The sequence below is a fragment of the Aegilops tauschii genome, chromosome 6, assembly GCF_002575655.3.
Source record: "Aegilops tauschii subsp. strangulata cultivar AL8/78 chromosome 6, Aet v6.0, whole genome shotgun sequence".
Taxonomy (NCBI): Eukaryota; Viridiplantae; Streptophyta; class Magnoliopsida; order Poales; family Poaceae; genus Aegilops; species Aegilops tauschii.
In genome coordinates this window covers 343,868,147-343,892,412 of record NC_053040.3, presented here as the reverse complement: position 1 = coordinate 343,892,412, position 24,266 = coordinate 343,868,147, and the positions used below count along the sequence as shown (strand labels likewise).

Here is a 24,266-nt window from a genome sequence, read left to right as displayed (position 1 = left end):
TCAAATTACCACGTGGGCTGCCTTTTCGTACAGAAATGAGCTCCACCGTGCACCCGCACGGGTGTGGTTGGGAAAGAGATGGGAGTACGTGCGCCGTGTGTGCACCTCTTCTGTTTGTGCACGTCCCCCACCTACGTGGGTGTGTGTGAGAGAGATACAAACCTAGACAAATGGCGTGTGCGTTCGTGAGTGTTTTTGTTTTGGGGGGGGTTGATTTCGTGAATGTATTTGTGGGAATATGTGTCGATGACATCTCAAGCAAAATTTTGCATGCAATGTGTGTGAAATGGAGGCCTATCCATATCATATATAGAGGGCCGGGCGATCCACGAGAAGAGAGGGAGGCGTCATAGATATCGATAGAGTCGAAGAGAGGATCAAGTGGGTGGGTGCGAGATCGATGAAGAGAGCCATCGAAATTGTGTGTGTGTGCAAGTCAAAGATATAGGGCGATTGACCTACCGGAACGTCAGAGGGCACAGGTCAAGTTTGTGTGTGGCAGGGAGACAAGACTAGAGCACTCGATGTATCGGTGTGTGTGTGTGTGTGTGGGAGGGGGGTGGGGGGAGGGGTAGGCAGAGGCCTAACTATAGAGGTAGAACGACCTGTATATGTGTTGAGAAGGAGAGACCCAGCTATGTCTTGAGGGAGATCGGTGACATCCATACATAACTGAAGGACGGAAATAGGATGGGACAGAGAGAGAGAGAGGAGAGAAAGAGGGAGGGAGAGGGGTAGAGTGCTGGATGGGTGATGGAGTTGCTTCTCGAAGATGGTGGGAGAGGCCTACTAGAGAAACTGAGGGTGGAACTGCAATATTATCAATAAGAGTGGGGATGTGTTTCTATGTGTGCCTGTGCGTGATAGATCTGTCGGGACGCATCCATGGAGGATGAAGGGGAACCATGTGTTTGGTAAGCAAACCTAACTAGATCGGTAGATCAATTGTTGTTTGTCGGAGGAAGGGAGAGACATAACTAATGAGGTAGATTGATCGACGCGTGGGAAAAAACGAGTTATAAGGACCTAGCTAGCTATATGTATAGCGGGAGATCGGTCGGTGTACGTCCATTTGTTAGAGGCAAATAAGGCCCGACGAGATGGATAGACAGAGAGAATGGAGCTAGGAGGTGGTGCGAGAGGCCCAACTACTAGGTAGATAGGGGGAGGAGTGTGCGGTTGTGAGATCGATGAAAAGAGGGGCGAGAGTTTACACGTGCGTGGGATCATATGAGAGACACGAGGCAAGGACACATAAAGGAGGAGATTGAAGCTGCGTGTGTATGTTGTAGGCAGACATCGCTGGAGAGGTTTATCGGTCGGTGTGTGTTGGAAAGGAGTTGTGGAGACTGTGGGAGAACGACCTAAAGAAAAAAAATGAATGTGCGTGATGGATAGAATGCTGAGGGAGGGGGAGGGCGAGGAGGGCGTGTGCATGCATGAGAGAAAGTTAGTGGTGGCTACAAAGGTTAGAGGATTGTGTGGGTGTAAGAGACTAACAAAGATCATAATTTGATATGAAAGTGGATTCATATATTTGAATAGGAGATCATAGTGTTTTAAACATATGCATGCATGAATATAGCGGTGATACGCGTGTTGTGGTTTTGCACATGTTATACCATAATGTGATAATGCATGGCGTTTGCAACTCACAGCTAAATGTCGAACAATCTAAACCATACTATACATCGAACAATCTCACAGTTTATTTGAATTTCTGATAATGTGTGGCGTTTGCAGCTTACAACTAAATATCGAACAATCTAAACAATACTATATATCGAACATTCTCACATTTTATTTGAATTTGTGGTAATGTGTGGTGTGTGCAGCTCACATCTAAATACTTGTAGGCGTAGGGGGCGGGGCACCATACATAATGTGATAAACACATTATACATATGAGACATGGTTTAGATTATGAAGATCTAGCTAGAGCTTGAAATGTACTGTGATTTGAAATCAACATAAAGTGGATTCAAAAAATCGAGTTCGAGTTAATATAGTACACATAGTTCATATGTAACTTGAGACTAATAATGTGGTGTGCTGTGAAGATAATACACAAATGATGGTTTAACTTGACAATAATGATGATTGTGGATCTTATTAAAACAGAGAAACGAATTCAAATGCTTTGACTTCACAACAATCATTATTGTAGATCTTATTCAAATAGAGAAACAAATTCAAATTTAGTTCATATTAAAGCGGTAGTATATACGTTTGGAATGCACTAAGACGTTCATTTGAGTAGTAGGTTGCATGCATTATACACGTAGCGAAATATTTTAATTGAACATAACATGAATTCAAAGTTTTGAATGACATTTGTAGTGCGAATTGATTTGGTACAGTACACGTTAGGCTTGTCCGGAAATTTCAACCCGCGCCTTGTTAGCCCGAAATATTTAAGATATATCTTTGTCTCGTTGTGCTCCGACAACACCCTCCATCTCAACCCGCGCCTTGCTATTCCAAAATTACAACGCGCGTGAAAACTCCAACCTCCTGTGAAATCCCGATACGCGAAATGCCCGTGATACCCCTGAACCGAAAGAACCGCCTCAAATTGGTGGGGGTACTTTCATAACTTACCCCACATTTTGGACAAGCGTGTCCCTAAGCCATGGTTCCCCACTCCCATCCCATCCGCCCACCCATTCATACACTGAGGCCGCGAAAACCCGCAAAGCCCCACACCCTCCTCTGTCCGCCACCCAGCGGGAGCCTCTTCCCCGACGACGTCATCCACAGAAACACCTCGACGTCCCTCATCCACCATACTGGATCCTGGATGAGGATCTGTCGTCGATCTGGTCGTCCCGCCGGTTCAGCCACCCCGTCCACCACCTCCAAGGAACTGCCCCAACGTTCCCCTCATCTTTCGCGCCACCTCCATTCCCACACCACCGTCTTCACCTGCACCACCGGAAGAGCATCATCATCACCGTTTCCTCGTATGAAGCTGCGGCCTAATCGGCGCCACCAAAGAGGTTGTACACTAATCGCCGCTTTTTCTTCTTGATTCGATCTCATGGTGCTGCCAGCGCTCGGTCCCGAGCCGACACGGCGTGGCTCCATCCACGGCGGCGTCGCCGGCCACTTCCTCCACGGCGTCGCTCCCTCGGCGGCGACGTCCACATCAGTAGGAGCTGCTGCTTCTTTAGCTCTCGCTCACGCTACTGCTCTGCTCTTGTTCCCGGTCCCCTACCTGGTCTGCTCTTGCTCTTGCTCGCGCTGCTGCTCTCGCTCTTGCTCTTGCTTCCGATGCTGCTCTGATTTAGCTACACTTCAGTCGACTGAATCGACTTTTGGGTCAGTCGATTTTCAGGGGGTGGGGGGGGCTCACCGGAGTTAAGGAAGAACCAGCCGCAACGGGGAGGGGGGCTCGCCGGAGAGGTACCCCACTATCTATCTTAGGGTTCAGGGTGGGGGCGGTGGTCGCCGGCGGTGGTGGGGCGGTGGCGTGGGGATCGCCGGAGAAAAAGCTCGGCACGGGGGGGCCTAGAGGGATGGCCAGGGCGGCGGCGGCGGACCGGCGGTGGAGAGTGTTTTCAGGGCGGGTGGGGCGGCGCACCGCCGGCCGCGGGCGGCGGGGGGCGGTTGTTTGGCCAGTGGTGGCTGGCGGCTCAGGGGGGGTGGAGGTTGAAGATGAACTACAGGCCCTTTATTTCGTATCCAACGGCTGCAAAGTCGACTGACCAGAGATGAAAAAGTCAGTCGACTGACGTGTAGCCTCACCTCTAGTGCGTTCAGTTTCGACAGTAAAATTCCGTTTCGACACCAAAATTCGGTTTCGACAGTTAAGTTCAGTTTCGACAGTTAAATTCAGTTTCGACAGTTAAGTTCAGAGATGAGCGGCTGATGTATTTTACATCTAGCACTTTGTGGTTATGTATTTTACGTCATCTATTGGAGAGGCTATTAGAATTCCACTCAGGTTAACGTTGTCCCTCTTGTCCTGCTTCAGCCTCGGCGTCGTACAACTCACCGGAGCTGCTCCAACGACGAAACCCTCCATCACAGTGGAGCAGTACCTCATGCTCCATCTCCAGACGCCTAAGATCTTCTTCCCCTCCTCCGACAGCCAAGTTAGCCGGAGCATCCTCACCGGCCAACTCAATCACGCTGAGATCGACATGGCTTCGCCAAAGAGGTTGTACACTTGTTGCATCTCTTTTTTACTCTTCATGTTATATATATTCTCCACTGAGCACACGGAGTAACGGGAAATACGATTATTTTATCCTACTATATGACAAGCAGTGAGGTACCAGGCAACTTAGCTATCCATGATGGACTCTCTTGAACGCCATCATTATTTATCTCTGCGCGTTTGAGCTCTGCATTTATCGATGGCCCTGGGAGCTGAGCTAGTAGGGTAGTGGCCTAGGTCCAAAGTAATAGAAGTAGCACAAAAACATTTTTTCAGTGTAGGATTTTCCTTGCTCAAGCCTGCCTACTAGAATCGCCAGTGCTTGAAAGGAAAAGTGAGTGAAAAACATAGGAATTGGAAAGTTTCCTATGGTACTTTTCATGAATTTGGTGCAAAGGAATGGAGCAACGGAAAACTGTAGGATTTGTTCCTTTAGTATCTCCTTGAAAGAAAAACCGTAGGAATTTTAATTTCCACTTGTCCTCCTTTTCAAATTCCTATTCATGAAGCACAAGACTAAGAGATAGTAGCATAATAGCATTATAACCGTACATTTTCTTGTGGTTTGACTTAATCTCACCATGCTTCTTTGCATCCTGTGATCTTCCAATTCTTGTGAACCAAACACCCAGATTGGCAGAAATCCTATGTTTTTAAATTCTCTGTTTTACACGTGCATTCCTATCCTATTCCTGTCTATTTCCTATCCCTGCATTGTTAGAATCCTCAAATTCAAACAAGCCCTTACACAATTACTTCTGTTACAGATATGTGTCAAAGAAAACCTTGTGTGGTTTGTCCTGCTCCTGCGGTGCTGTGTTCCACCCCAGCTCAGCTGCTCCAACGACGGAAGGGTTCACCACAGCAGGGATCCGCTCTCCAGACTGTCTTTCGCCGCCTCAGATCTTCTTCCCCGCCGCCGGCAGCTATGACAACTGCATTACCATCATCAACTCAGCAGATGACCTTGAGGACTACACGGGTCCGCAAGAGAGGTCGCACTCTTCCGTGTCTGCTTACGTTATGCATTGCTTAATATGATGACATGCTACTTTATCGTCGTGTTCACCTATTAGACTCCGAGTCAGGTCCAAACTTATGCTGAAACTTGAGTTTTTAAATGGTTGTGGGGTACATATTGGGGCAGGAATCAGTACTATCTATCTACTATCTGGTTAATCTCGGGTGTCTACTATGAGTTTCATGTTGGATGCAAACAAACATTAAAGGAGCCATTATCTGTGTTTTTTAACTAAACCTTTTATCTGCCTGCTATCATTGGTTTTGGGTCTATCCACAGTTTGCTACCACCACTCTGGATTTGTGCATGCACTCCTTACATAATCTCACTATGTTTTATTCCTATTCATGTCAGTTATTGTACACAATGGAACTGAACATGTAGAGCAAAAGAGACGAGCCTTGCATGGCAATAAAATTTCATGCAGATGTCGCTCCATGGTGGGCGCAAAGGCAGCCCCCCTCCACCCATTTCGGATCATAATCAAGAGGAAGATAACTGTCCTGAGGGGGATTCAGAAGCAGAGGACCACTCCTATTTACCCCATGAGGTCTTCGCTCTAACTTGGCATGCTGATGTTGGTAATATCATGCATATGGTGCCTTGCATTGCTTACTGTATACATCAAAGATGTCATCTGCTTAGTTTAGACATGCTTTGTGTCAATGCCATCTGTTTAGTTTCTTTATCATATATGTGAATCATGCAATGCCATCTTGTTTAGCCAGGCATCATATATGTGAATTTTGCAATGCCACCCTGGTTAGCCAGTCATCTTATATGCGAATTATATCATGACATCATTTTTTATTACGTGTTAAATTTGTCAACAATTTTAGTACATTCAATTACTCTTCCTGTGCATCAGCCATTCGACACGGTCATGGAAAAATCTGGAGTAGAAACAAGGTCTTCAGAGTAGACAATGCTATCTGACGAAGCGCATGTCTTGCTGGTTACAGATAGCTCCTCAGAGGAGGATTCAGAGACAGATGACCAGTCCTATCCCCCCCCCGTGGTGCATGCTCTAACTTGGCAGGGTTATGTTGCTCATATCGTGCGTATGGTATCTTGCATTGCTATGCCATTTGCTTAGTTTAGACATGCTTTGTGTGAATGCCACCTGTTTAGTGTCTAATTACCATATATGTGAATTATGCAATGCCATCTTGTTGCAAGACATTATATATGTGAATTATGCAATGCTATCTTGTTGCAAGGCATTATATATGTGAATTATGCAATGCCATGCTGTTTAGCCAAGCGTCATATATGTGAATTATATCATGCCATCCTTTTTTGTATTTCTCATTGCTTTTGTCGACAATGTTTGTATATTCAACTGCTCTTCCTGTGCATCAGCCATTTGAATTGGTGATGGAGAAATCTGGAGTGAAAACAAGGTCTTCAGAGCAGACAATGCTACCTGCTGAAGCAGATATCTTGCTGGTTACAGATAGCTCTTCAGAGGAGGATTCCGAGGCAGATGACCAGTCCTATTATCCCCCTGAGGTGTATGCTCAAACTTGGCAGGGTTATATTACTCATATCATGCATATGTTGTATTGCAATGCTTAGTTTTTACATCATATACACGATATTGAATGCCATCTCCTTAGTTGAGACATCATATATGCGATTACCCTCTGCTCACTTCCTTAGTATATAAATCATATATTTGAATTATATTATGCCATGATGTTTACATAGGCAACATGTATTTGAATTATGGCATGCCAACCCATTTTCTAAAGACATAATATAGTTATATCATCTCATCTTGTTTACGTAGTCATCATATTTTGAATTATGTCATTCTATCCGTGAATTATATCATGCCATCATGTTTCCATCGATGGCATGTTTGTGATTTATGGCATGCCAACCACTTTAATAGTCACATCGTATAGTTATATCATGTCATCCTGTTTACATAGTCATCATATTTTGAAGTATGTCATTCTATCCTGTTTAGTTAGCCATCATACATGTGAAATTGTGTCATGCTATCCTGTTTAATTAGCCATCATATATGTGAAATTATGTCCTGCTATTCTGTTTGGTTAGAAACCATAAATGTGAATTATTTCATGCCCTGTTTTCTTCCCTACTATCCATTGCACCTGTCTATCTTACAATGTCTATACATTCAATTACTTTTCTTGTTTATCAGCCATTTCAATTGGAGGGGGTGATGGCAGTATCTGTGGGAGTAAAAACACGGTCTTCAGAAAAGATCGTGCTACCTGTCGATGGAGATAGAACCACGGTTGTACTTACCCAAGAACTAGCCCCACCACACATAACCCAGACTCACGCAGATTGTACCCCTACCTAGTTGGACATAGAACCAGCTACACTCCTTCTAACCCCAACCCCAGCAGATAGTAACCCAGTTCCCGTTGACATAGCACCGTCTGCACCACAGAGCACCCAAACACGAGCAGTTAGTAAGGCAACTGCAGTGCCCAAAGCACGAGGACCACCACTCCGAACCCCAAGTCAACGCTTAAAGCAGAAGAAGAATTGTTCTCAGGTCAGGTTTCGTGGCTATGGTTCATACTACTTTGCTCTTGCATCACTGCATTTACTCATACCAACTAATTTCAAATTTGAAGGATGCAATTGAAACTCCAATGGTGCAACAGGTATGTTTTAAACTTGTTTCTTTAACATGTTTGCTGTTGTAACTTGCTCTATGTTGATTCCAGTTTCAATTGAATAAATAGTTATGTTCTCATGCCATGCACATTACAAGTGTTGTTATTGCTGTGTAGTTTCCCACACTTATATTCTGTCTATGCTGCTTTGTCTTAAATAGATATGATTCGAACTGTATCTATCTTGATTTGGCAACATAAACTAGAATGATAGACCATACAGTGACCATACTACATAGATATATGTTTGTTTCATGCTGTTATCCTGTCCACCTTACTACTGAACTGGTTTACCAAAATGAGTTTCATATACTACATTGTAAACCTGTGATGTGTTTGTTTGTTTCTCTTTTAGAACGCAGATAAAATATTGGAGAAGAGTACCCCGTTATGCAATGTTAAAGGAAGTAATGCAGATAACGTTCAAGATAGTGAGACATCCCTGTTGGTCTCCAAGAAAGCTGATAAAAACTATATTGAAGACACTGAGACAGCCCCAAAGTCCTGTCTTGATGTAGTGTTCGAGTTACTGGCTACTACTGCTGGCACCAGCTCTTTGAACTCGCTGCCTGAATCAGTTCGGCTTCTTGAGTCTCAACTTCAAGTTGAAAGACATCGATCAGATGTTATGCGACAGGAAGCCGAAGGACCGAGGAAGTCCCTGCAGAATTCAGATGCATACTTTCTGGTGCAATAGCAAGTGCTGGAGGATTTAAGCGCCAAACAAGAGAAAGTTAATAAGCTTGCTAAGCATCTTGCCAGCATTATGGGTACGCAAGATATTGTTTCTTGAGCTCTTCGGAAGTGGTTTCAGTTCTGGACTTGTTTTGCTGCGTCGTTTATATGCTGCTTTGTTCCCAATATTTGCACTGGTGGCGAACTTTGATGCCCAGTTGATGTAATGTGTAATAGCCGTGATAGCCTAGCGTAAGTTGCTTGCTAATTTATTTCCTTATTGTCTTGTTTATTTGTTTTCTTGTAGTCAGTGCAGTTATTTTTCCGCGGTTTGCTAGTGGCCGCAATAACCTATTTTTTAAAACTAGGCCACAATAACCATGGGCTACATATTTACTGTAGTTAACATGGGCCTCCTACGGGCCGTAGAAACAATGGGCCTTCTACGGGGCGTAGAAACAATGGGCCTTATACGGGCCGTAGACACAATGGGCCTTCTACGGGCCGTATCATCAATGGGCCTTATACGGGCCGTATGATCGGTTGGCCAAACATGGGCCAATAATAGACCACATTATGGCCGTAAAATGGGCTAGAGTTGAAATCGTCCATTCATGGGCCGAACATAACGGGCCGTCGTTAATCGGTCGTATTTGATGACGCTATGAAAACGGCCCAACATATTAACGGGCTACAAACGGGCCGACTGTAACCACGGGCTGAATTTGGCCCACAAGCAGAAAATGACAGTAACGGGCTGCAAGTAAACGAATACTGGAAATGAGCCCAAGAATAAATGGGCCCTAAGAAGGCCAAAAGATAACATGGGCTGGAAACGGCCCAACGGAATAATGGGTCGTTAATGGGTATAAAGTGATACACTCTTCATTACGGGCCAGTTTCACCACGTGTCGTTAATGGGTATAAAGTGATACACTGTTCATTACGGGCCAGTTTTACTACGGGTCGTTAATGGGCCGAGAGTTACAAAGGGCCTCATATGAGCCGAAAGACGTCATGGGCCATACATGGGCCGGAAATTAAAATGGGCTAGAATTATATTGGACGACCCAGATGACGCTACTGGGCCTAATTCGGATAGGCCGTAAACGGGCCCTGGGTTAGCGTGCTGTAAATGGGCTATATGCGAACAGGCCGTTAACAGGCTTGCCGTGGGCCGGCCCGCCACCTTTTGACCAATTCAAATGGGCCAGCCTTTTCACAGGAATGGGCCTCTGTTGGGCCGTGCCACGTGTCGACGTATCATAGGCGCTTTGGGTCCAATGAGTGGATGACATCTGTCCCAACGGTGAGCCGACACGTGTTTCCTCCAGCCAATGATGATTTTACACGTGGAAAATCCCCATTGGTCGGGGCTGTTAATGGGTTATCGGATCCAAAACCGGACCCGATAGCTTAATGGCGTTCCGTTACGGTGGATGCCACGTGTCGGTCACCCTTGACGAAAGCACTTCTGTGACGCGCGATTTATCGTTATGGAAGTGGATACTTCCGTGATGATAATTTCGGTTATGTCATGGAACACTTCTACGATAGCACATGTATGACTATCTTGATTCTGTCATAAAATCGTCATGGATGTACATGCATGACAGAAAACGTGACCTACTGTGACAAACATGTATCATCACAGAAGTGTATTTTTTTGTAGTGGAAGGGGCACCCCTCGCAAGTGATGGCGGCGTCCAGGGATGACGAGATGGCTTGCTGGCGGCTCCTTTTCCTACTTTGCTTTTGCAACATGCACCATGCCTCGTGGAGGCGTTTAAACTTCTGTTTGGTATTCAGATAACAACATGTCTTGTAATATTAGTTTGAGATTCCGTGATTTCCTTCCCGTTTGCTTGGTGTTCTGCGTCGGCAGGGCCCAACCCCGCGCATACCTCAGCCGCCATTGGATCGTCCGGATCGCCAGGACGAGACCAAGGAGTGAGGGGCTACGTGGCTAGTTAGGCTCCTGAGGCGTGATGCTCAGGAGTCCCCCTGGACATGCAAACAGCTTATGGAGAGGAGATGTGGGAGTAGGCCTAGTGTTCTACGTCGGCGGGGCCCGACCCCGCGCATACCTCAGCCGCTGTTGGGTCATCCGGATCGCCAGGGCGAGACCAAGGGGTGAGGGCTATGTGGCCAGTTAGGCTCCCGGGTCGCGATGCCCAGGAGTCCCCCTTGACGTCCAAATGACCTTCATACCTTGGCTCCGCTCGGGAGGGCGCGTGACGACCAGGTCCGAGAGACCTGGCAGGGCGGTGTACGCTTGGGCATGACCCGAGCGCAGCTCCCGTACCCAGCCCCCTCGCGTGGCTCTCTCGAGGGGAAAGCGTTGCGTTGAGGCTGGACACCGAGCCGGGTGGCTCCCTGAGGTTGGTACGGTCATGGGGCCGCTCTCAGTTGTTTATCACCAGCGCGGAGCATAGCGCTTTCGCACTTGCACGGGCATAGCCGCTCCTCGACCGTGTCGACTGCCAGTGTGGAGCATGGTGCTTCCACTGGTGCGTGGGTGAGGGCTCCCTCTGAGTGGAGCTCCCGGGGCGTGTACAGCCCCGCCTTGACACGTGGCTTGCACGGCAGGGCTAGACGAGGTGTGGCTGGGCACTCGTGAGCCAGCACGGGACTCACGAGGCCCTACCTCAAGGTGGGTTGCGCTTGGTCATGATTCTTGATGGTTGTAGTGGTCCTGCGAGATGGTTAGGCAACCCGCGCCGGGAAAATCTCCTGAGGCGATCACATGAGAAGGCCAAACACCAACGACCCAAGGAGGTGACGTGAGCGGGGCCGGCCTGCCAGACAGAGCTCAGTCATTGGGTTTATTGATGCTACAGGGACGGACCCGAGCACAGACGTCGTGCCTAATCTTCTCATGCGAAGAATCCTAAAGAAAGACGACCGGCGCGCGGCTCCCACGGTGGCGAGGCACCGGGTCACGCGGCCTAGCCTGTCCATCCATGACTAGCGCATGCGAGAACAAGGCACCAAGGGCCATGGGAGGTGACGTACATGGGAGCGGGCACGCGAGCCAGAGCTCAGCCTCTTGGGTTTGGCGACGCTGCAGGGACGGACCCGAGCACAGACGCCGTGCCAGTCCTTCATCATGAGGCGGTCGTGGGTGGGCTTGCTAGGGCGTGCGACGTTCATGGCATCGGAGTGCCGGGCAGACAGGTGGTAATCATAGGTAACTCATGCAATGGAACAAGCTAGCTTAGACAGATGCAAAAACGATACATGCCACTGGGATGGACCCAAGCAGCGTGGGGATGATGCAGCCCGAGGGGCGCCCCCGACGGAGTAAGCTAAAGATGCAAAAAGGATACATGCCGCAGGGACAGGCCTGTGCGACCTGGGAATCGTGCCGCCCGAGGGGCGCTCCCAGCTGAGTAAACTTGGAAAATGTCACCTGGTACCGTTGTCGAAGGAGGGTTGAGGTAGCCGAATGCGCGCGATGAAGGAGTCGCTCCTCATGAGCCGCCAGGACCCTGAGCCTCAGGAGGCTCCGGGGGCCCGGGTGGTTCCTTGAGGACTGTCGCCATCTCCGCCCGGACTGCGTGAAGCCTAGCTTCCTGAGCCGACAGGACACTCCGCACGTGGCGCTGGAAGGCGGCCGCCACGTTCGGAAAGCCAAATGGCATGCAGACGTAGCTGTGAGGCGGACCCTCGCACCGCCCAACGCGCGATAAGCGCTCCTGAGATGCGGCCCTGTTGAGCCCTAGAATGTCGATGCAGACGCGCAGCCTGCCATCCTCGCCAGGATGGGGAGCTGCGCTAGCTGGTGGGCGGTGGTCGCCGTGCATGGTCCTTGCTTCTTGAAGCTCCTGGGTGGCCTCGATGATGAACTCCTGAGCACCGAGCGCTCCTCGCCCAGTGCCCTCTTGAGGGAAATGTGCAGCAAAGCACGCCTCCATGTGGTGCCCGAGCACCTCCCTCGTGACATTGGCTAGGTCTGAGGCCCTCCAGAAGAGAGCCCCCGAGTATTGCCTGAGGAGGGCGTCGGGCGCGCCTTCCTATGCGAGGGAGGGAGGCGCCCCGGCGGTGGGCGCAGATCCTGAAGTGGTACCACTGGAGACACCGCTTCCCTGAGGCGCTAGGTGGAGTAGCTGCTTCTTCTTCTTGGGGATGGCCTCAGGAGGGTACATGGTGCCTTGGTTGTCAGGGTCGTCGATTGCTGCGGCTTGGAAGGCGCGCTCAAGGGAGCACACCTCATCTCTTTCTTCACACGGAACCGTGATGACGCCGCCACTTCGCAGCATCTTGAGGACATTGTAGCCGTGGTGGGTCACCGCCATGAATTTGGCCAACGCTGGATACCCGAGGATGGCATTGTACTGTAGGGGGATGTGGGCGACGTCGAAGTCAATGAGCTCGGTGCGGTAGTTTTCACGCTGGCCAAAGGTGACGAGGAGGCGGACTTGCCCTATCGGGGTGGTGGAGCCGTCGGTCACTCCTGAGAAAGGCTTGGTAGGCTACAGCTGATCGTATGGCACTTGGAGGCTATCGAATGTCTTGACGGACAGGACATTGAGCCCTGCGCCGCCGTCGATGAGGGTCTTGGTGACTTGGACGTTGCTGATGACGGGTGAGCAAAGCATCGGGAGGGCGCTAGCAGTGGCCGCGCACTTGAGCTGGTCCGACGAGCTGAAGGTGATGGCGCACTTGGACCACCTGAGCGGGCGCGTGGCATTGAGCCTGGGAAGGGCTGCGTTCACCTCGCGAGAAAACTGCTTAAAGATGCGCTGGGATGCTGGGCCTGAGCTCCGCCCAAAATGCAAGCGATAGCATGCGGTTCCTGGAAGCCCCCAGCCCCTTCGTCCTGATGGTGGTCGTCGTTCCTTCTTGGCGGCGGCGGCAGCGGAGGAAGGCCAGGATTGCCCTGGGGGCGGTCCTCACGAGGCTAGTCCCTCTAGGCGCCCTCACGAGGCTGGTCCTGCCAGCGGTCCTCGCGGGGCTGGTCGCGCCACTCTTGACGGGGCCGCGGTTGTCCCAGCGTCCTCCACTTCGTCCTCCTCCTCGACCATAGCCCCGGTCGTCGCGTTCGGGACGTCGGCCGAAGCGTCCGTCTCGAATGGCCCTGAGCTCTTGGCAGTCATTGGTGTTGTGGTTGTGTATGTTGTGGAAGGCGCAGAATGGACGGCTGCCCTTGGATGACTCGGGGTGGTCCCGGCCGCGCTTTGTGTCCGGCTCCGCCGCAAGCACGGCCACCCCCTTGCGCTTCACGTCCTTGGCCTTGGCTTTCTACTCTTCTGGGTCGGCAGCTGGGAGTTCGAGGAGGGAGAGGCGCCCCTCCTCAGCCCTCGCACACTTTGTCGCCATGTTGAACATCTCCAGTGCAGTGCATAGCTCCTCGTGGATAGTGAGATCCTCCTTCATCTTGACGTCGCGGACGCCATCAAAGAATGCTGAAATGATGGCCTCGTCCGTGACCTTGGGGATCTTGAGGCGAACGCTGTTGAAGCGCTGGATGTACTTCTGCAGGGTCTCCCCTGGCTGCTGCTTGATGCGGCATAGGTCACCCGCGGCCGGCGGGCGGTCGCGAGTGCCCTAGAAGTTGGCGACGAAGCGGTCGCACATCTCACCCCAGGAGGAGATCGAACCTGAGGGCAGGTTCAGGAGCCACGAGCGAGCACCATCTTTGAGAGCCATGGGAAACCAGTTCGCCATGACTTTCTCGTCGCCGTTGGCCACCTCGATGCTCAGCTCGTAGAGCTGCAAGAACTCCGCGGGGTCGGGGGTGCCGTCGTAGCGTGGAGGCAGGTCTGGCTTGAACTTGCCTGGCCAAACGACGCTGCGCAGCTCCGGGGTGAAGGCACGGCAGCCCGCAGTAGCCACCGGGGCCCGCCGCGGAGGAGGAGCTTGGTCTTTGTGACCGCATACCGCTGCCGCAGGTGGCACGCGGTCTTGACGTGGTGGTGCCGGGAGCGCGGGAGCGTCTTCTCTGGGTCGGGGAATCTCTTGGCAACTTCTTTCTTCTTGCGCGGGCGCCCGGCGCGGCGGGTCGTGCCGGGGGGCCGCGCGTCTTGGTGCCAGGGTGCCGTCTTGGTGCCGGGGTGGCGGAGGCGCTCCGTGAGCTACGTCACCCGCGGCTGGAGGAGGGCGAGGTAGCGAGAGAGACGGTACGGGTGAGCCCCCTGCGACGCTGACGAGCTCGGCGATGCGGTCCAGCCAGTCCTCATAGAGGTCGTCGACCGGGCGGTAGCGCAGGAGCTCGCGTTCCATGAGTAGCGCGGCCTGCGCGTCCGTGGGCGTGCGGCGAGCGTGGGACGATGAGCCGGCCGGAGTCAGCGACGGGGTAGCGGTGCGGCCGTCCCGCCGCACAGAGGGGTGCAGCGAGGACTCTTGCTGCTCGTTTCTCGCCGGGCCAGTGGCGGCGTTAGCGGCGGGTGACGGAGAACGACAGGGAGGCCCGCCGACAGGGGCTGTCTGAGCGACACGGGCGGCGAGGGCGGCCCTTCGCTCGGCGCGGGCTCGACGCACGTCTGCCATGGACGCGGTAGAGCGGTGGAGCGTGGATCGATGGAAGGAAAGCTTCGACGCACCCCTACCTACCGAGGCGAGGTGTGGTGGATTGCCTAGTTGGCTTGGATGAACAAGTACAAGGGAAGAACTTCCTCCTGAGGAGAGGTGTTCTTGAGCTTGGTGAGCTTGTGTGTGTGGGGATGGTCCGAATCATCCCCCGTCCCCGGTGGTGGCTAGTCCTATTTATAGAGGCCCGGGTCCTCTTCCCAAATGTTAGGTGGGAAGGGATCCCACAACGGCCAATTTGAAGGGGAACAGCTAGTACAAGCTATCCTGACAAAAGATGGTCTTCGCCTGCCAAAGGCTCTGGTGGTGACGCCGTCGTGGGCTCCGCGGTGACCTCCGTCCTGCTGGTCTTGGTCTTATTGCACTGATATGGAAACCTTTGCCTGATGCCTCAGGACTCCTCGCCTACGCCTACTCCTCTAGCACCAAAGAGGAAACAAGTACGCTGTGCCCGCTGGCGCCCGCCTGACCTTGGTCGTCATGGCTCACGTCACGGGAACCTCGCGAGGTGCCCCTTGCCTTGATCTCCCCGCTCCTTGCAAGCCAGCCTAGGGAGGCTGCCCCTGAGGAGGTCTTGTGTCATCCGCCTCGCGAGGCTTGGCCCCTCGCGAGGGTCTTGAGTGTTAGCTGGTGAAGATGGGCCATACCAGGCCGCTAGAGGAGCCACGCCGTGGGCCGCAGGCAGGCAAGTCTGGGGACCCCCGTTCCCAGAACGGCGACAGGTTCATATAGGTTGTGGTCAATGAGAACTTATAATCAGGGACAGACAAACTGGAATAACTGCAATAGCTATCGATACTATGTTAAACCAAAAGCAAATGAACTCAAGGGGAACAAATGAGAGTGAGACATTGTATTGTGTCTATGTTGTGATTGGACGAAAATGCTCGACTGTGGCACAATTAGTTCAAATTCTTTTAGAAGCGAATGCTTTGGAATATTCCATTCTTGTAGCAGCCACCACTTCGGATCCTGCTCCTCTGCAATTTCTGGCCCCATATTCAGGGTGTGCCATGGGGGAATATTTCCGCAATAATGGAATGCACGCATTAATTATATATGATGATCTAAGTAAACAGGCAGTGGCATATCGACAAATGTCATTATTGTTACGCCGACCACCAGGCCGTGAGGCATTCCAAGGGGATGTTTTCTATTTACATTCCCGTCTCTTCGAAAGAGCCGCTAAACGATCAGACCAGACAGGTGCAGGTAGCTCGACTGCGTTACCCGTGATTGAAACACAAGCTGGAGACGTATCGGCCTATATCCCCGCCAATGTGATCTCCATTACAGATGGACAAATCTGTTTGGAAACAGAGCTCTTTTATCGCGGAATTAGACCAGCTATTAACATTGGCTTATCTATCAGTCGCGTCTAGTCTGCCGCTCAGTTGAAAGCTATGAAACAAGTCTGCGGTAGTTCAAAACTGGAATTGGCACAATATCGCGAAGTGGCCGCCTTCACTCAATTTGGGTCAGACCTTGATGCTGCGACTCAGGCAATACTCAGTAGAGGTCCAAGGCTTACAGAAGTGCCCAAACAACCACAATATGAACCACTTCCAATTGAAAAACAAATTGTTGTGATCTATGCTGCTGTCAACAGCTTCTGTGATCGAATGCCACTAGACCGAATTTCTCAATATGAAAAAGCCATTCTAAGTACTAATCCAGAATTACAAAAATCCTTCTTAGAAAAAGGTGGCTTAACTAACGAAAGAAAGGTGGTATGTATGTTTTTTCACATATAAACTTACTTACTTTATTATGCTTTTCCACTGGTTACTTTTTAACACATTTTTATTAACATGCCATATGTTTCACTTATGTTCTAGACGGAACATAATGCAAAATAAGGTATGCCATCTTGCAGACATACCTCGAATGTCTAATTATTTTTGATCGATGTATAATGTGGACATACATGTATTAAACCACTACTCTAACTGCTATAATAAGGTTTTTACTGCCTGTTGTAACCACATCCGCGCAACCAATCGGTGATGCCGCTGGCACAATCACAGCAAACTGTGCTTGACGAGCGTCATTTTTATTTATTTATTAGCTACATTCTTCATTTGTTTTTAGTCTATGTTGTGATGGAACACTAAATTATCTATCCTTGAGTGTGATTGACATGTACTGACATTATGTTTGTTTCATACCTCCTATATCTTCGCCTCGTACATTTATTATATTGACTACAAATTGAATTCTGCGTTACCTACTTGCTTGCAATGACAACAAGCAAAAATTTGCTTGTATAGTAAATTGTTCATATACTTATTTATAATCAACACTTTTCTGCAAGCATTAACTTTATGCAAATAACTGAACGCCAATGTCGGATCATGGGTTCCGGCAAAACCCTCAAGGTTCGAACACTGGGTTGCGCACGAAGATCTCTCCTCTCCCAAGCTCTCGCACTCCACGATCTAGCAGACTAACTCGCCGAACCCAAAGAACACAGAGACACAAGATTTATACTGGTTCGGGCCACTGATGTGGTGTAATACCCTACTCCAGTGTGTGTGCTGGATTGCCTCTTGGGCTGGGGATGAACAGTGCAAGGGGAAGAACAGCCTCTTGAGGCGAGGTGTTCTTGTGCTCGTGAGCCGGAGAAGGGTTCCGTTCCAGACTAGTTGCCTCCTACTGTGGTGGCTAGTCCTATTTATAGGGGCCCGGGTCCTCTTCCCAAATATCGAGCGGGAAGGGATCCCACAATTGAAGGGGAACAACTAGTACAGCTTATCCTGACAAAAGCGGTCTTCGCCTGCCAAAGGCTCTGTTGGTGACGCCGTCTTGGGCTCCACGGTGACCTTTGTCCTACCGTCCTGCTGGTCTTGGTCTCGTTGCACCGATATGGAAACCTTTGCCTGATGCCTCGGAACTCCGCGCCTGCACTTGCCCCTTTAGCACCAAAGAGGGAACAAGGACACTGCGCGCTCGGGCGCCCGCCTGGTTGCGGTCGTCATTGCTCGCGTCATTGGAACCTCGCGAGGTTCGCCCCGCCTTGATCTCTCCACTCCTCGCGAGCCAGCCTGGTGAGGCCGCTCCTGAGGAGGTCTTGCGTCGTCCGCCTCACGAGGCTGGGCCCCCTCGTGAGGGTCTTGGGTGCACGCCGATGAAGATGGGTCGTACGGGCCCGCTGGTGGAGCCACGTCGTGGGCCGCAGGCAGGCAAATCTGGGGACCCCCGTTCCCAGAACGCCGACAGTAGCCCCCGGGCCCAAGGCGCGCTCGGGCTTGGCTTCGAGGCGAAGCCAAAGGGCAAGTAAGGAGCGCCGCGGGCCCCAACAGCCTGTGGCCTTGTTGACGCGTGGCGATTGATTGGATGTGGTCATCTTCGCTTCCCCACGCCGCCTCGGCAACTGCCCGGCTGACAAAAAGGCTGGCACAGACTACTCCTGCCTTCATTGCTTCCCTTCGTCTTGCTCCAGATCCCCTTTCTCGCTCCTTGCTTCCAAAGTTTCCAGATCTGCTTCAATCCCCTTCCAAGCTTCCGACCAATGGCTCCCCGCGTGGTCAAGCCCACCTCATCGCCGGCTTGGTATGAGCCGGCTTTGGACGCGCCCAACGTCTCGGAGAAGAACCTCGCCGCTACGCGCTTGCTGACGGCGGGGGAGAGCAACGAGAGGGGGGAGACCGAGCTCCGGGCTGGCTCCGCCATGCCGGAGGCCTTGGACAGTACCTTCTACCCCTTCTTCACGAGCAGCATCGTCGCGGGCTTGGTCCCCCTTTCTCTGACTTCTTCTATGAGGTCCTTGGCCATTACGGGCTGCAGGTGCTGCATCTTCACCCAAACTCTGTCCTTCTCTTGTCGATCTTCGCCTACTACTGCGAAGCGTACCTCGGCGTGATACTTCCGGGTGCGCCAACTTCATCGCGGCCGGCAAGGCCAACTCGATCTCGAAGACCGGGAAGAAGGATGATGGCATCAGGAGCAAGTGGGTCATGATGGATGCCAAGTGCGTCCACCCACGCTTGGTGCTGCCGACCGAGATGCCCCAACCTGTCAAGGGGTGGTCTTGCACAAAGCTCGCTGACGACTGGGCGGCGTTAGTGCTGGAGCAGATGAACGCCGACCTGAAGCCGGGCAACGCGAAGGCAGCGAAGCTGAAGGGGGCCGTGCTCCTGAGGGAGTTCTTGACGCTGCGGGTGGCTCCGCTTCAAGCACGCTCGCGTCCTTTGTGGAGGCTTGGGGACGAAGAAGAAAAGGTTCGCTTGAGCCCAATAGCCCTGTCTGACGAGGAGCTAGCCGTAGCTCTCCGCCTCTTGGTCGGGGACGACCAAGAGTACCCGCCGAGTGCCTTCGTTCCCCTGTTCCGCCGTACGGACATGTCGTGGGTTGTGGACACCAGGCCAACCTTTGACGGGCGCAGGCTGGTGCCGCCAGCGCCTCTTGCGGTCTCGGCTGCGACGGTGCCGGTGGAGGTGTCTTCTGACGATTCTCGCAAGGAGAAGGAGGAGGAGGAAGATGAGGACGAGGAGCGCGACTCGGGGGCGACACCCGAGGGTATGGGGGAGAGCTTCCCCATGCGCAAGGATGACCTCCTCCGCACCATGCCTGACGACGATGATGAGGCCGACGACCTCCGGAGGGGGGAGCCGCCCGTGATACCGACGAGGGGCCGGTCGGTGCTGATCTCCCGAGATGGTGCTTCTGCTCCGATGCCGCCTGGGGCTGCTTCTGGCCCGTCTGCTGCTCCTTCCTCTGCCCCTGGGGCCCGTGCGCCCGCGCCCTAGGCTGGGAAGTTCTCAGGCTTCAAACATACGAAGAGGAGGGTGGACTACACCATGGTGGACTAGTAAGTGCTTCTACCTTGCTCCATTCTTGCTTATGTTGCTTGACCTTGACGCTTCTCCGCTGATTGGCTAGGCCGCCATCTGTGGCGAAAAGAGGAAGGAAGGTACGGTGATTCCGTCCGGGGCTGATCCATCCGCGGCGGCCATACCTCCCTCCGTGGGGAAGGGGAGCGACAGCGCTCGCACCTCCCCGGCCCGGTCGGCCTTGCGAGGCCCGGAAGGACATCCTCGTGAGGAGTCAGCTCCCGCGGCCCTGCTGGCTCCGGAGGTGCTGACACCCAGCGCGGCTGCTAAGGTGCCCAAAGCTCGGGAACCCCCAGTCTCCCAAGCCATGCTGACGTCGTCGCCTCTTCCTCCCCCTGCTGCACTGCTGGTTCCAGGTCCTTCCGCTTCCCCTGACGTCTTGGAGCGTGCCCTTTCTGAGAAGACCCGTCTGCAAGAAGATCTCCAGGGCGCCGAACCCCACCTGGCAGCTGGGTGCGTGGAGCTGGCCTCTGGCGGGCTTCATGCCGACAAGTCCGTTCGGGCGGCGCTAAGCCAGGCCGCAGCAACCTCCGAGGGGGAGAAGCAGGCTGCCACCCAGGCAGCAGCTGCTCGCGAGGCGGCGGTGAAGGACGTCGAGGCTGCCCAGGGTCGTTGCCAGTGAAGGAAATATTCCCTAGAGGCAATAATAAAGTTATTATTTATTTCCTTATATCATGATAAATGTTTATTATTCATGCTAGAATTGTATTAACCGGAAACATGATACATGTGTGAATACATAAACAAACAGAGTGTCACTAGTATACCTCTACTTGACTAGCTCGTTGATCAAAGATGGTTATGTTTCCTAGCCATAGACAAAGAGTTGTCATTTGATTAATGGGATCACATCATTAGGAGAATGATGTGATTGACTTGACCCATTCCGTTAGCTTAGCACTCGATTGTTTAGTATGTTGCCATTGCTTTTTTCATGACTTATACATGTTCCTATGACTATGAGATTATGAAACTCCCGTTTACCGGAGGAACACTTTGTGTGCTACCAAACGTCACAACGTAACTGGGTTATTATAAATGTGCTCTATAGGTGTCTCCGAAGGTACTTGTTGGGTTGGCATATTTCGAGATTAAGATTTGTCACTCCGATTGTCGGAGAGGTATCTCTGGGCCCACTCAGTAATGCACATCACTATAAACCTTGCAAGCATTGTAACTAATGAGTTAGTTGCGGGATGATGTATTATGGAACGAGTAAAGAGACTTGCCGGTAACGAGATTGAACTAGGTATTGAGATACCGACGATCGAATCTCGGGCAAGTAACATACCGATGACAAAGGGAGCAACGTATGTTGTTATGCGGTCTGACCGATAAAGATCTTGGTAGAATATGTGGGAGCCAATATGAGCATCCAGGTTCCGCTATTGGTTATTGACCGGAGACGTGTCTCGGTCATGTATACATAGTTCTCGAACGCGTAGGGTCCGCACGCTTAAAGTTCGATGACGGTTATATTATGAGTTTATGTGTTTTAATGTACCGAAGGTAGTTCGGAGTCCCGGATGAGATCGGGGGCATGACGAGGAGTCTCGAAATGGTTGAGACTTAAAGATCGATAGATTGGACGACTATATTCGGACATCGGAAAGGTTCCGAGTGATTCGGGTATTTTTCGGAGTACCGGAGAGTTACGGGAATTCACCGGGGAGTATATGAGCCTTATTGGGCTTTAGGGGAAAGAGAGAGGAGAGGCTGGGCGCCCCCCAAGGCCTAGTCCGAATTGGACTAGGGGGAGGGGTTGTGCCCCCTCCTTCCTTCTCTTCTCTCTCCCCTTTCCTTGACTCCTACTCCTACTACATGGAAGGGGGGAATCCTACTCCCGGTGGGAGTAGGACTCCTCCTAGGGCGCGCCATAGAGAGGGTCGGCTCTCCCCCTCCTCCACTCCTTTATATACGGGGAGAGGGGCACCCCTTGGAGACACAACAATTGATCCCTTGGATCTCTTAGCCGTGTGCGGTGCCCCCCTCCACCATAATCCTCCTCGATAATATCGTAGCGGTGCTTAGGCGAAGCCCTGCGTCGGTAGAACATCATCATCGTCACCACGTCGTCGTGCTGACGAAACTCTCCCTTAACACTCGGCTGGATCGGAGTTCGAGGGACGTCATCGAGTTGAACGTGTGCAGAACTCGGAGGTGCCCTGCGTTCCGTACTTGATCGGCCGGATCGTGAAGACGTACAACTACATCAACCGCGTTGTGCTAACGCTTCCGCTTTCGGTCTACGAGGGTACGTGGACAACACTCTCCCCTCTCGTTGCTATGCATCACCATGATCTTGCCTGTGCGTAGGATTTTTTTTGAAATTACTACGGTCCCAACAATGGTATCAGAGCCTGGTTTTATGCGTAGATGTTATATGCACGAGTAGAACACAAGTGAGTTGTGGGCGATATAAGTCATACTACTTACCAGCATGTCATACTTTGGTTCGGCGGTATTGTTGGATGAAGCGGCCCGGACCGACATTACGCGTACGCTTACGCGAGACTGGTTTTATTGTCGTGCTTTGCACACAGGTGACTAGCGGGTGTCAGTTTCTCCAACTTTAGTTGAATCGAGTGTGGCTACGCCCGGTCCTTGAGAAGGTTAAAACAACACTAACTTGACAAACTATTGTTGTGGTTTTGATATGTAGGTAAGAACGGTTCTTGCTCAGCCCGTAGCAGCCACGTAAAACTTGCAACAACAAAGTAGAGGACGTCTAACTTGTTTTTGCAGGGCATGTTGTGATGTGATATGGTCAAGATGTGATGAGATATAAGTTGTTGTATAAGATGATCATGTTTTGTTGAAGTTATCGGCAACTAGCAGAAGCCTTATGGTTGTCTCTTTATTGCATAAGATGCAAGCGCCAAATAATTGCTTTACTTTATCGCTATGCGATAGCAATAGTTGCAAGAGCAATAGTTGGCGAGACGACCATGTGACGACACATTGATATAGATCAAGATGATGGAGATCATAGTGTCATGCCGATGACGATGGAAATCATGACGATGCTTTGGAGATGTAGATCAAAGGCACAAGATGATGATGGCCATATCATGTCACATATTTTGATTGCATGTGATGTTTATCTTTTATACATCTTATTTTGCTTAGTTCGACGGTAGCTTTATAAGATGATCCCTTACTAAATTTCAAGATAAAAGTGTTCTCCCTGAGTATGCACCGTTGCCAAAGTTTGTCGTGCCCAGACACCACGTGATGATCGGGTGTGATAAGTTGTACGTCCATCTACAACGGGTGCAAGCCAGTTTTTGCACACGCAGAATACTCAGGTTAAACTTGATGAGCCTAGCATATGCAGATATGGCCTCGTAACACTGAGACCGAAAGGTCGAGCGTGAATCATATAGTAGATATGATCAACATACTGATGCTCACCATTGAAAACTACTCCATTTCACGTGATGATCGGTTATGGTTTAGTTGATTTGGATCACGTGATCACTTAGAGGATTAGAGGGATGTCTATCTAAGTGGGAGTTCTTAAGTAATATGATTAATTGAACTTTAATTTATCATGAACTTAGTCCTGGTAGTATTAACATATCTATGTTGTAGATCAATTGCTCGCGTTTAGCTCCCCTGTTTTATTTTTGATATGTTCCTAGAGAAAACTAAGTTGAAAGATGTTAGTAGCAATGATACGGATTGGATCCGTGATCTGAGGATTATCCTCATTGCTGCACAGAAGAATTATGTCCTTGATGCACCGCTAGGTGACAGACCTATTGCAGGAGTAGATGCAGACGTTATGAACGTTTGGCTAGCTCAATATGATGACTACTTGATAGTTTAGTGCACCATGCTTTACGACTTAGAACCGGGACTTCAAGAACGTTTTGAATGCCACGGAGCATATAAGATGTTCCAAGAGTTGAAATTGGTATTTCATACTCATGCCCGTGTCAATAGGTATGAGACCTCTGACAGTACTTTGCCTATAAGATGGAGGAGAATAGCTCAACCAGTGAGCATGTGCTCAGATTGTCTGGGTACTACAATTGCTTGAATCAAGTGGGAGTTAATCTTCCAGATAAGATAGTAATTGATAGAATTCTCTAGTCACTATCACCAAGTTATTAGAACTTCGTGATGAACTATAATATGCAAGGGATGACCAAAGTAATTCCCAAGCTCTTCGTGATGCTGAAATCGACGAAGGTAGAAATCAAGAAAAGCATCAAGTGTTGATGGTTGACAAGACCACTAGTTTCAAGAAAAGGGCAAAGGGAAGAAGGGGAACTTCAAGAAGAACGGCAAGCAAGTTGCTACTCAAGTGAAGAAGCCCAAGTCTGTACCTAAGCCTGAGACTAAGTGCTTCTACTACAAAGGGACTGGTCACTGGAAGC

At 50.8% G+C, this 24,266-nt stretch overlaps 1 pseudogene; it reads left to right on the top strand.

The window, feature by feature from the left end:
• The window catches only part of LOC123494515 (uncharacterized), a 47,968-nt pseudogene extending 27,465 nt beyond the window's left edge, over window positions 1-20,503 (top strand).
• Window positions 20,504-24,266: the final 3,763 nt, after the last annotated feature.